Raw genomic sequence first — 13,880 nt, 5'->3', positions numbered from 1 at the left:
TGACTAAGACATGTAGCTAGAGTTTTCTTGTCTGGCCCACAGTCGGGACAAATCTCTGTCACCCACCAGTCCCACAGCTGCTCAGACCCAACCAAGTAAACACAGAGACTTATATTGTTTACAAACTGTATGGCCGTGGCAGGCTTTTTGTTAACTGTCTTTATATCTTAAATTAATCTATTTTTATAAATCTATACCTTGCCACGTGGCTCGTGGCTTACCGGCATCTTTACATGTTGTTTGTCATGGCGGCGGCTGGCAGTGTTTCCCTCTGTCTTCCTGTTATCTCAATTCTTTTTGTCTGGCCACTGGCCAATCAGTGTTTTATTTATTGACCAATCAGAGCAATTTGACATACAGACCATCCCACAGCACTTTTCCTTTTCCTTTTTTTTTTTTTAAAGGAAGGTTTTAACTTTTACACATCTCTGAAGCCAGCTTAGTATATTTGGGAATTTGGGCGTAGCTTCTCTTACTACTTCCTGTTGGAGGGGGGCGCTGTATCTCATGGGGACATAAAGAAAATTTTAGGATCATGGAGTAGTCCGTGAGGGTGTATCATCTGAGTCCGTTGCCTTGAAACGGTTTGGATGTTGGATCATCTGGGCCTTGGTGTCATCGGAGACCTTTCAGGGGGTCTTGGCTGGTCAAACCTGATGTATCTCAATCTGGAACAAATCCATAGCCTCTGGCTTTCTGTGGAAACAAAAGCAGAGCCTCTTTTTTAAAGCAACATATCCTTATATCCAAATTTTGAAGTCAAGGTACCTTTAAAATATACATTTTGGCATAACTCAACAGCTTTTGTAATCAAATGTTTTTTTTTAGTTACGAATATCAAAGAGAACATAATCCAGATTCTCTGTGTGGTAGCCATCTTTACGTGGCTTATTTTTTATATTACCTTGAGCCTATTGCTTTAAACTGCAGCCTTCTAAGACTGAAACGGTGCTGTGGCTGCTGGCTCCACCCACTTTAGCTTCCCAACATGGCGGTGGTACGTTTTCTGCCAGCTCTGGGAGCCATCAACTCTCAGAAATAGTAGGTCTATGATTTTATCAAAGCAGCATGTAGCCCAGAAACCTCTTTTTTTGTTTTGTACTAGGAAAGGCTAAATCCACCACGCAGCTTAATGTGCCACTTGCAGAGGTCACATTTTTGCCATCTGGCAGGTCGGTCGAACACGCACACCAGGAACCTGCCATAGTAGCTCAAACACGCAGGCTGCCGCTAACTTGAGAGAGACAACTAGGAACTGTTTTTAGCTCCGTTTTAGAATCTTTTTACTCAGGTTTTAGGTGGAAACTCTTGCCCCACGTTGGGCGCCAAAGACACCCTACTTCAATACAATCCAGGAAGATACCTGACATCCACTCTAGTCTTCACATCCATGAGCACACAAATGCAAGCGCGCCCAAACACACCAAGTACCCACACATACGTGAGCATGCATTCACATGGATGCATACCACACCACACCCAAAATCCGAGCGAGTTTTGCATTTTACTCCGGCTTGTGCCTGTATTTGTTGCTTTAATATGAAAAAGCAGCACCCCTCCCTTCCCAATCACTGAGTGAAACAGGGAGAAGTAGCCCATGTGTTCCACAGCTTCTGGTAATAATGGCTAATAATAGCTCCACTCACTGAGGTGTAACTTCATGCCCAGTTCTGTGCTTTGTATAGATTGTCCAGAACCTGCCAGGTCGGAGGTGAGAATGTCTGATGTTAAATGCTGATCTCACCACCACTAGACAACACTGAACTGTGTGTCCAGTGTCCTAGTTGTGTGCCCAGGGTTCTGCCTGGCAACAGCCCTGGAGTTTGCTAATGTGTCACGTGGGGAGAAACAAAAAGGCCTGCCATTTCTAAACCTCCCTTTGGTGAGTTTCCTACGCCCCCACATGCACCTCGTGCATTGAAGCCAGGAATGGGAAGAGGTCTTCAGACTGCTGATGCCCACATAGCCTCCCCGCAACCCCTCATCACCCCCTCCTCCATTTGAGCTGCATTGGACCCACTGTGGAGCCTGAGCCTCTGAAAGTCCCTTACCACCTTTTAGTGCCTCTCAGGGATTTCACCAGATCCCAGATGCTCCCAAGCCTTGAGGGGTGACTCCTTTCTGGGCCCTGAACTGCAGCTACATGGTGTGGCTCACAACCATCTGTAACTCTAGTTCCAGGGGATCCGACACCCTCTTCTGGCTTCTGCAGGCACTGCACCCATGTGGTACACAGATTCAGGCAAAACATCCTTACATATAAAATGAAAATGCATCTCTAAAAAAGTGGGGAGGGCAGGCGGTGGTGGCGCACGCCTTTAATCCCAGCACTCAGGAGGCAGAGGCAGGAGGATCTCTGTGAGTTCAAGGCCAGCCTGGGGCACAGAGTGAGTTTCAGAGCCATCAGGGCTATAGAGAGAGGCCCTGTCTTTAAAAAAATAAAAAAAGATTTACTAGGCAGCCTTAGGGAATTCGTGGAGGGCCCTGACTAGGGAAAGTGGGACTGCACGTCACCCAGGGGTATCTGGGTCACTGCACTCAAGAAAATCCTGAAGTAGAGGCTGAGGAGATAGCGCAGCAGATGCAGGGAGTGCTGTGCAGGTGTAAGGATTCCCACAACCAGTTAAAATCTGGGCAGGCTTGGGGGCAGCCTGTTACACCCCAAGTCAGAGACTAATACCAAGGATGCCCGGGCAAGCTGGCAGGCCGGACCAGCTAGAATCAGCGAGCAAGAAAACCGCTTGAGAAATAAGTGAGGAGTGATTTCGGAAGACTCCTGGTGTCACCTTCCATGCTGCAAATGCATGTACGTATGCACCCATGCACCCATGCACACTGCACAAAATCTTGAAGTGCCAACTTCCTGACCCCTTGTGCTGTTGTTTTGGTTTTTGTTTGCAAGACAGGGTCTCACTATAGAGCTCTGGCTATGCTGGCACTCACTATGTAGACTAGGCTGGCCTTGAACTCACAGAGGCCTACCTCTGTCTCCTGAGTGCTGAGAGCTGGAATTAAAGGCGTGTGCCACTATACCCAGCTTCTGGAGCCTTTTAGATCCACAGAAGTCTGGCCTCCTCTCCCTTGCTTCTCCCCCAGTTTCTAGATTCTGTTCCATCTCTCTTCTTTGCACGGGTCCATCACCAGCTTTAAATCCCAAGGGAAGGAAGAGACTCCACTCTGAGAGCTCAGACAGTGTCTGCAGACCAGGAGGAGACTGGGCCTGAAGGATGCTGGGTAAGGACTGTATGTGGGTCCTGGAGTACTTTCAGTGCATTACAGGGCTTATTACCCCAACAGGGACCCCAGAAGTTGTATGAACCTACTTCTAAAGTGGCTCTTGGAAGCTTGGAAAAAGTAATCCAGAACATTCCATACCCATCTGGCCCTCTTGCTCACAACTCCCTTGACTAAAGAAATCTGCTTCACACAGGGTAGGTCCAGCACAAAAAGGCCTGGCCTGACCTTGAGTTCCCAGTGCTTCTAGCCCCAGAGTCCTGTGTGTCTTGTCTGTCCCCTCTCCTCTCCCTCTCCAGGAGACCCAGCAAGTCATCATTGCCCTGATGCACTTCCTGTGATGTCCAGCAGGGGGAGCTCCCAAGAGTGTCCCGCTACATCGGCAGCATCTGCTTCTCAGCTCAGGGCTATTCCATTTCCCTAGGAAGCTGCCGGCGGCACAAAGGTGAAGAAAATAACTCAAAATGATACAGTGCGGGATCGGCAAGGCCGACTTCAAGTGAGGATACACAGAGTGGAGCAGGTGTGGCCCCTCACTAGAAGCTTTCTTAGCCAGGGGACCTGTGTCCTGCCACAGGTCTGGGCAGATAGTCACTGCTGTTGCAGCAGTGAGCTCCCCAATTGCTTCAGGCCTCAGGCCTAGAGACAGGGTGGGACTGTTACAGACCCCGGCTGTGTTAGTGAGTCACCGTGCCTTTGGCCAATGGCCACCCCCCACCACCTCTGCCTGCTACCCCTCTGTACTTAGCCTCGACACCATCCCTCTCTCTAGAGAGGAGTCTTTGATTTATCACAGAGAAAGAGAGGGTGCAAACGTGTTTGCATGTTGTGTATGTGTACATGTGCCCAAGGGTGATGCGAAGAATTATTCTCCATCACTCTTCTACACTATTCATTGAGTCAGGGTCTCTCAATCAAACCCAGAGCTTGCTAAGATGGCTAGTTTTGCTAGCCAGCTTGCTCCAGAGATCCCTGGTCTCTGCCTTCTGCGGTGAGAATTACAGGCCGACTGTCATGCCCACCCAACATTTACCTGGCTTCAGGGGATAAACTTCCGGCTTCGTGCTTGGGTGGCAAGAACTTTAAACCACAGATTGATGTCCCCACTCCTTCTGTTTAGGGTCATCAGAGTCAAGTTTAGTGTGGTTGTTTCCTGTAACCCCAGCACTCAGAAGGCTGAAGCAGGATGGTCACAGTAAGCTTGAGCCTAGCCTGGGCTGCAGTGTGAGACTAAATTCCAGGCCAGTCTAGGCTTCAGTGTGAGACCACACACACACACACACACACACACACACACACACACACACACACACACACACACACCAAGTGGGGCAGGGGGCATCAGGAGCGACATTGTTAGCAGAATCTGAGATCTGTTCCTCATTCTTGGTGGCATTTGATGGTGTTGTCTGCTGTGTCCTTTGGATTCTGATTGGAACATGTCCTGATTGTCCTCACCTCATGACCTCACCATTCTTCCTATTAATAGCTCTTCCCCAACAAGGCACAGCCCCAAATCCCAGCCCTCAGCATACCTAACATACTCTCCCACTGTGCATCTGTTCTTTCACTTAGCATATTTCCGGGTTCATCAGAGGTAGAACTTGCATCTTCATTCTTCTTAATGGCCGAGTAGCATCCCATCATACGCACACTTTGTTTAGTCACACGACCCTGCAAGGAGACATTAATTTTCTGTTTTGCTTGTTTGTTTGTTTTGTTTTTCGAGACAGAGTTTCTTTGTGTAACAGTCTTGGCTGTCCTGGAACTAGCTCTGTAGACCAAGCTGGCCTTGAACTCAGAGATCCTCCTGCCTCTGCCTGCTGTGGATATTGTTCTGTATAAATAAAACACTGATTGGCCAGTGGCCAGGCAGGAAGTATAGGCAGGACAAGGAGAGAGGAGAATTCTGGGAAGCGGAAGGCTGAAGGAGACACTGCCAGCCGCCGCCATGACAAGAAGCATGTGAAGAGGCCGGTAAGCCACGAGCCACGTGGCAAGGTATAGATTTATAGAAATGGATTAATTTAAGCTATAAGAACAGTTAGCAAGAATCCTGTCATGGCCATACAGTTTGTAAGCAATATAAGTCTCTGTGTTTACTTGGTTGGGTCTGAGCGGCTGTGGGACTGGCGGGTGACAGAGTTTGTCCTGACTGTGGGCCAAGCAGGAAAACTCTAGCTACATCTGCCTCCCGAGTGCTAGGATTAAAGGTGTGTGCCACCATGGCCTAGCAACATTAACTTTCTTAAAGGCTTTATTACTTGTGGCAGTTTTCAGGTCACAGCAAAACTGAATAGAAAGCACTCCAATTCCTCCTCACTCCCTCCAATCTCTCTCAGTACAGTATTCCCCACTAGAGTGGCCCATATGTCATAATCCTCAGGCAGGAGCACACCATCATCCAGCGACATATTAGTAATCACTCTTGTTACACCTTCTATGAGTTTGGACACACACAGGATGGAATTATGATGTTACACAAGTTGTCTCCCACCCCTAGACATCCTCTGTGCTCTGGGGCATCAGCCTTTAAAGGACAGACAGGAGAGGAATCTGGGTTGAGAACATAGCTCAGAGGTACAGGGTTTGCCTAGCATGCTTGAGGCCTTGTTTTCAATTTCCAGCAGGAGGGAAGAGGCAGAGGAAGGAAGGGAAGGAGGCAGGGAGGCAGGGAGGGAGGGAGGGAGGGAAGGAAAAAGGCAGGCAGGCAGGCAGGCTGGAATTACAGACAGGCTGTGAGGAAGACCAGGAGAGGATGAAGTTGCAATAGAGAGATGTGGTCAGCACAGCCCAAGGCCCTGCAGACTGGATGTCCTGGAAAGAGGATAGATAGCCTTCCCTAAGCCAGCAATCCTCATGTATTCTCAAAGGCATCCTGGTTGGAGGAGTCAGTTTATAGTCCTATCCTATAGTGCTTCTCCCTGTGGGAACTAGGGAGGAGCCATTGGATTTAGCCAGTGAGGAGCTGGTTGGGGCTGGTGGGCGGAGTATCAGTCATTATCCAAGGCTGTGATGAAGTGCCTTGTGCTGGGTACTTTACAAGGCAATATAGTTTTGGAGGATGAAAGTCCAAGATCTCAGAGCCCCATGTACTCAGTTTCTGGAAAGGCCTGGTGACATGACATCACATGGAGCATGTGTGTGAAGAGGTATCATATGTCAAGATAGCAAGCTAGAGAGAGACTACCAGACACTCTCTTGATAGAAATAACCAGGGTCCTAGGAGAATTACATCAATGCTTTTTGAAAGCAGTATGTTCAATTACTTCCCACAGGGACCCCCCCTTAAAGAGGTTCAGCCCCCTCCTCCCAACACTGTCACACTGAAGACCAGCTTCTCAGTACTGGACTCCTGAGGGACCCACTCCAAACACATGCAAGCCACCTGATCACAGGTTGGAGCTGGAGGATGAGGAGGTGTCAAGGACAAAGACCTCGGGGCTCACGTGCATGTTAAGCCTCCTCACAAGGCCGGTGCTTTTCCCTCGGTCCCCTGAGCCCCCTGAGTCCGCTGTCCTCTGAGCCTGGGAAGAGCCACAGGAGGCAGAGCAGACAGAAACAGACGCCATTTCCAGGCAGGGATAGTATCCCCAGGGAAAGCAGGGTACAGGGTGCTGTGAGATGGTTCCATATCTGTGGTGTAGCTAGAGTTTTTCTGCCTGGCCCACAGTCAGGACAAATCTCTCTCACCTGCCAGTCCCACAGCCGCTCAAACCCGACCAAGTAAACACAGAGACTTATATTGGTTACAAACTGTATGGCCATGGCAGGCTTCTTGCTAACTGTTCTTTCAGCTTAAATTAATCCATTTTTATAAATCTATACCTTGCCACATGGCTTGTGGCTTACCGGCATCTTCACATGCTGTTTCTCATCATGGCGGCTGGCAGTGTCTCTCTGACTCAGCCTTCCACTTCCCAGCTTTATTCTCCTCCTTGTCCCACCTACACTTCCTGCCTAGCCAATGGCCAATCACTGTTTTATTTATTGACTAACACATTTAGCAACACATTTGCCATACAGAACATCCTACAGCACTTCCCCCTTTTTTTTTCAAAAAGGAAGGTTTTAGCCTTAACAAAGTAAAATTACATATAATTTGGGAATTTGAGCGTAGCTTCTCTTACTACTTCCTGCTGGAGGGGGGCGCTGTATCTTATGGGGATACAAAGAAAATTTTAGAATTATGGAATAGTCCATAATGAGGGTGTATTGTCTGAGCCAGTTGCCTTCAAATCGTTCTGGATGTTGGATCATCTGGGCCATGGTGTCATCGGAGACCTTTCAGGGGGTCTTGGCTGGTCAAACCTGATGTATCTTAATCTGGAACAAATCCATAGCCTCTGGCTTTCTGTGGAAACAAAAGCAGAGTCTCCTTTCCAAAGTAACATATCCTTATATCCAAATTTTGAAGTCAAGGTACCTTTAAAATATACATTTTGGCATAACTCAACAGCTTTTACAATCAAATGTTTTTCTGCAGTTAAAAGTCCCAAAGACAACACAATGCAGATTCTCTGTGTAATATCCATCTTTACGTGGCTTATTTTTTATATTAATTTTACTGTCTCTTTAAAGACTTTACTTTTTAAAACTATGTATTTGTTTCTATAACTGTATATATCACCTTTTTTGTCTCTTTCAAGCCTACATATCTTTTACACACATTTTAAACTATTACATCTGAAACTGTCTTATTGTGAATCTATTGCTTTAAGCTGCACCAGCTGTGGCTGCTGGCTCCGTCCACCTCCACCTCAGCTTCCCAACATGGCGGTGGTACGCTTACTGCCAGCTCTGGGAGCTATCATGGGTCTATGCTTTTAGCCAAGCAGCGTGTAGTCCAGAACCTCTTTTTTTGTTTTGTACTAGCAAAGACTAAATCCACCACGCAGCTTAATGTGCCACTTGCAGAGGCCTCATTCCCGCCAAACTGCAGATCGAGCACGCACACTGGGAACCCACAAGTAGCTCAAACTGGCAGCTGCTGCTCATTTGAGAGAGACAATTAGGAAGCTGTTTTTAGCTCCGTTTTAGAATCTTTTTTCTCAGTTTTTAGGTGGAAACTCTTGCCCCACGTTGGGCACCATTTGTAGCTAGAGTTTTCCTGCCTGGCCCACAGTCAGGACAAATCTCTCTCACCTGCCAGTCCCACAGCCGCTCAAACCCGACCAAGTAAACACAGAGACTTATATTGGTTACAAACTGTATGGCCATGGCAGGCTTCTTGCTAACTGGTCTTACAGCTTAAATTAATCCATTTCTATAAATCTATACCTTGCCACATGGCTCGTGGCTTACCGGCATCTTCACATGCTGTTTCTCATCATGGCGGCTGGCAGTGTCTCTCTGACTCAGCCTTCCACTTCCCAGCTTTATTCTCCTCCTTGTCCCACCTACACTTCCTGCCTAGCCAATGGCCAATCAGTGTTTTATTTATTGACTAATTAGCAACACATTTGCCATACAGAACATCCTACAGCACTGTGGCATTCTGTTTCTCTCCAGGGATTCTTTTTGGGTCCTCATGTCCCCCTCCCCCAACTCTTCACAGGCCTTCTGGCCAGGGGGGCTGAGGCACCGACTCCCCACGAAGAGGACAAACAGGTGCGGCACTGCCAGGCCTTGTAGAGAGCCGTGCACGGCCGCGCCTCAAAGATGGCAGGTGTTCTCTGGGATAAACAACTCCTTATTTGGCTTGGGCATAGAATCTGGCTTGCTTGCATATGTCTGAACCTATCGGCATTGTCCACGTGGCACTACGGGGTTGGTTGCTCAGTGGCTATAAAGGGCGTGGGCTGACTTTCCCCGGGGTCAGAAGATTGTTCAAGGTTCCTGAATAAACGGCAGAAAGAAGAGCTCGGCGTTGTGTCTTCTTTGCTGGTCGAGGTGGTCTCGACAAGTGGTGGCCCGTACGGGGAACCTCAGCCTCTTCGTGGAGCTCAGAACTTTTTGCTGTCAGGGTGGTATACCGGTAAGTCCTCAGGTAATTTGGGGAACCGCAATAAAAGCGGATTTTGCTCTCATCTGTAGATAAAGAGAGAACGGGAAAACGTAGAGCCGCGACAAGAGCAGACGGGGAAATTAAAGAGTAGAGCCGTGACAAGAACGGACGGGAAAATTAAAGAAAGTGAAAGCAAGTGAAGGCAAAAGTGCTGCTAGTATCATGGGCGCAACTTCTTTGCACCCAATTTTTCTGTCTCTTAACGAGCTGCTCCTTTCAAAGAAATTAAAGATTAAGAAGAGTACTTCAGAAAGATTTCTAGAGGAATGTGATGTCGTGGCACCCTAGTTCGCAGTTTCCGGAAGCCTCATGGTAGCTTCCTGGGAAAGGTTGGGCCGTGATCTAGACTTTGCTGCAGAACAAGGGACACTTAAACATGGGGTTAGACCAGTTTGGAAATTAGTGAGAGGGTGTCTTGAAGACCAGCGCTGCAGCGATGCAGTAGAGAATGGGCAGGCAGTCTTAGAAATGTTGCAGGAGGAAAGATCAGAAAAGGCCATGTCTGCTAAAGCAGCGTCTACCAGAAGTAAAACAAAAAAGGGGGAAGAAAAAACAAGGTTATATCCTGACCTTTCGGACCTAGAGCGTTCCAAGTCCCCTATCTCCCTGATTCTGATGATGTAGAGTCATTATGTGAAACCTTGCAGAGCGTGAGAATAAGAAAGAAAAGGGGGAGAAATAAAGGAGAAAGAGAAAGAATTAAAGGATGTGAGTCTGAGTGTGGAGCCGCTCCCTCAGCTCCTCCACCGTATCTGGAATCTGCCTCCATGTCTAGAGTTGTCTCTATGGGGAATTCTTTTAACCCGGAGGTTTGGAGACAGGTTAGAACTGAAATGCAGGTAGCTTGCCCAGTGTTTCTCAATGCCCAGACTCAACAGAGATACCATGAACCTTTGGATTTTAAGGTCATCAAGTCTCTAGTAGAATCTGTCCAGGATGAAAATAAGATATGTGAGTTTGTAGAAATTCTGTCTTGTTAAATCTGTGTTAAGAAATCTTTAGGTGGCCGGGCGGTGGTGGCGCACGCCTTTAATCCCAGCACTCGGGAGGCAGAGCCAGGCGGATCTCTGTGAGTTCGAGGCCAGCCTGGTCTCCAAAGCGAGTTCCAGGAAAGGCGCAAAGCTACACAGAGAAACCCTGTCTCGAAAAACCAAAAAAAAAAAAAAAAAAAAAAAAAAAAAAAAAAAAAAAAAAAAAAAAGAAATCTTTAGGTGTTTGCTAAGTTAAATATATGCTAATGGTAGCCCTATATAAGTTTGTAAGATAGATCCATAGAGTTCCTTTAAGAATATAAGCTTGCAAGAAGTATCTAAGGTAGTCTTTTTTTTTTTTTTTTTTTTTTTTTTTGGTTTTTCGAGACAGGGTTTCTCTGTGTAGCTTTGCGCCTTTCCTGGAACTCACTTGGTAGCCCAGGCTGGCCTCGAACTCACAGAGATCCGCCTGGCTCTGCCTCCCAAGTGCTGGGATTAAAGGCGTGCGCCACCACCGCCCGGCTAAGGTAGTCTTAAGACATGTAGTAATAAGCTTGTAAGAAGTAAAGATGTTAGTTGTAAATGAGAAATATAAGAAATATATTATAAGTTTAAATAAATATAAGAAGTATGTAAGAAGTAATAAGAAATATATTTGCTAAAGTAGTTCTATAGTTTCATTAAAGAGTATAAATAAGTAGATGTTAATATGTTATATGTGAGTTTGTAAAAATGTGTAAATGTTGAGTGTGAGTTCAGGCTTAAGCACGTTATATGTGAGTTTGTGAAAAGGTGTAAATGTTGATTGTGAATCTAAGCTTAATGTATGTGGTGAAAGAACCTGAGACACAGAAGGTTAGTGTCCCAGTAGACTGCAAAGTAGGCAGTCTGAATGGTTTCAAAAGTTCCAGAAGCCACTAAGAAGCTAAGAATGGTGGACGCCAGAACCAGCACAACAAGGCATCCGCAGCTGAGATCTGTGGAAAATCAAGGCAACACAGAAAAACCTGAGCTAACAGCGAAAACGGTGCGGTTTAAAATTACTGACTCCATAGATGGGAGTACAATTAGTGGAGTCTGATTTTAAAGGCCCTTTGAAGCCGGGCACGGTGGGTTTATTGATAGGAAGATCCTCCACCACCATAAGAGGTTTTACTGGGATCGTGAATGCACGCACGTTGCAGTCTAAATTTTCCCTTTCCCGTGCGGATGCGCGCCAAGTAGTTAAGGCCAAGGCATTGTGGAGCATGCGCATCGGTCCCTCAAAGAAATTCTTCAAAAACAAAAAGGGGGAATAGGCCGTGACCGAACCCCAAGAGAAAGACTCTCTCTGGCATTATTCACCTTACAGCCCTATGAAGGGCATGGTGAAGTGGAAAGATATCCTCACGGGTAGCTGGCATGGCCCCGATCCCGTGCTGACATGGGCACGAGGTTCTGTTTGTGTTTTCCCACAGGACCGGCTAGACCCTATCTGGGTACCTGAATGATTGGTGCGACGGGCCCCTCAGATGGAGAGACGTGATGACACCCCGGAAGCTGATGTGCCTGATGTGCCTTATCCTGATAACCCTGATTCTGACAAGCGTGCCAGCGGGAGCAGCTGAGGATCGACTGCTCTGGGCTCTTATAAAAGCCTGGCCATACCCTTTACCCATAACATCACATTCTAGTGTATTGCTTTATTTTTGAGTTGACTTGCTGCAGGAACAGAACCCAGATCCTGCGCAATGAGATCATTGTGGTCAACTCCACCTGTGTGCACCTGGCCTCCACTGCGGAAATGATGTCTTGGCTGCGAAATTCTATCACCTTTTTAAAGGGGTGGGCGGGATTAGGTGCCCTGGCAGGCCTACTGGTACTTGTCTCCCTGATGTGCCTGTGGTGCATTGTTCGTTTAAGGGTTTCTCAGCAGCGCAATGCAGCCATGATTATCCAAGCCTTTACAGCCATAGAGGCTGGACAGTCTCCCCAGGCCTGGCTGGCCGCATTAAAAGCTTGATTGTGCAGGATGCGAGGCTAGTGCACTGCACTTGGGTCTAGCTGTATTGCAAAACCCAAGAAGAGCAAGTCTAATTGCATATGGGTTGATATCCTAATTCCCACCTCTGCAAAAAAGGGTATCGGACAGGTCAAGTGTTCTCTGGGTGGATGACACCTGGACTAACACCAGTACAATGTCCAAGTTGTATTTTGGCAAAGATTAGACCTCTGCTCTTGCCTGCTGCTTAAAACAAAAAAGGGGGAACTGTAGAGAGCCGTGCACGGCCGCGCCTCAAAGATGGCGCCGGCGTCTGGCTTCCGCCTTCCCAATGGCGGGTGTTCTCTGGGATAAACAACTCCTTATTTGGCTTGGGCATAGAATCTGGCTTGCTTGCATATGTCTGACCCTATCGGCATTGTCCACGTGGCACTACGGGGTTGGTTGCCCAGTGGCTATAAAGGGCGTGGGCTGGCTTTCCCCGGGTCAGAAGATTGTTCAAGGTTCCTGAATAAATGGCAGAAAGAAGAGCTCGGCGTTGTGTCTTCCTTGCTGGTCGAGGTGGTCGCGACAAGGCCTAGAAAGCTGTGGAGAAAGCGCGAGGAACAGTGGTTCTGAGCTGTGGGTGGCAGGGGACTGCCTCAGCTTCTCGAGTCCTGGTCTAGAATGCTAAGATTGGTGTCTCTAGGGCTGACCCAGGTTTTGTATTTGTGTTTATTTATTTGTTTATTTTTTTTTTCGAGACAGGATTTCTCTGTGTAGTTTTGGTGGCTGTCCTGAATCTCGCTCTGTAGACCAGGCTGGCCTTGAACTCACAGAGATCCGCCAGGCTCTGCCTCCTGAGTGCTGAGATTAAAGGCATGCGCCACCACCACCTGGCTAGAATTTTTTTCTAATGATTTATTGATTTTTAAAAATTCTTTTTCTTTTGTGTGTCCAGGTATCTGCCTGCATGTATGTAAGTGTGTCACATGTGCGGCACCAGTGGAGGCCAGGGGAGGGCATTGGAATCCCCTAGAACTGGAGTTGCAGATGGTTGTGAGCCACCGTGTAGGTGCTGGGACTCGAACCTGGGTCCTTTAGAAGAGGTGCCGATGCTCATAACCACTGAGCCATCTCCAACCCCCTAATTATTTATTTTTATGTTTTGTGTATGGGTGTTTTACCCGAATGTATGGTCTGTGTGCCATGTGCATGTCTGGTGCCCACAGAGGCACAAAGAGGGTGATGGATTCCTTTGAACTGGAGTTATAGAAGGTTGTGAGCGCTGGGTGTTGGTAGTGCATGCCTTTAATCCCAGCACTCGGGAGGCAGAGGCAGGCAGATCTCTGTGAGTTCGAGGCCAGCCTGGTCTACAGAGCAAGATCCAGGAAAGAGGCAAAGCTACACAGAGAAACCCTGTCTCGAAAAACCAAAAAAAAAAAAAAAAAGAAGGTTGTAAGCTACCAAGTGGGTGCTGAGAATTGAACCTGGGTCTTCTGGAAGAGTAGACAATGCTCTTAAAGGCTGAGAGAAATCTCTCCAGCATCCCCCAACTCTCAAATCCCTGGTGATTCCAATCTTCAGCCATGAATGACGATCACTGGCTTCGGGTAGGGATGTTCTGGGGTCTGCTTGGAGCCAACACAACTCACACACCAAGTTAATACAGATGACAAGAATGTATTGTAATTGAGCCACTACTGAT

General features: G+C 47.5%; 1 long non-coding RNA gene across 1 annotated transcript; it reads left to right on the top strand.

Moving 5' to 3' along the window:
- The first annotated feature begins 5,943 nt into the window (after positions 1-5,943).
- On the top strand, positions 5,944-13,458 carry LOC128122762 (uncharacterized). Its single transcript, XR_008222488.1, has 3 exons — positions 5,944-10,243; positions 10,453-10,555; positions 10,740-13,458. It is a non-coding gene; the product is annotated as an uncharacterized LOC128122762 (long non-coding RNA).
- The last annotated feature ends 422 nt before the right edge of the window (positions 13,459-13,880 follow it).

Source organism: Peromyscus californicus, unplaced genomic scaffold (assembly GCF_007827085.1).
Source record: "Peromyscus californicus insignis strain IS unplaced genomic scaffold, ASM782708v3 Scaffold_3__1_contigs__length_106647218, whole genome shotgun sequence".
NCBI lineage: Eukaryota > Metazoa > Chordata > Mammalia > Rodentia > Cricetidae > Peromyscus > Peromyscus californicus.
This window is presented reverse-complemented; position numbering and strand designations above follow the sequence as displayed.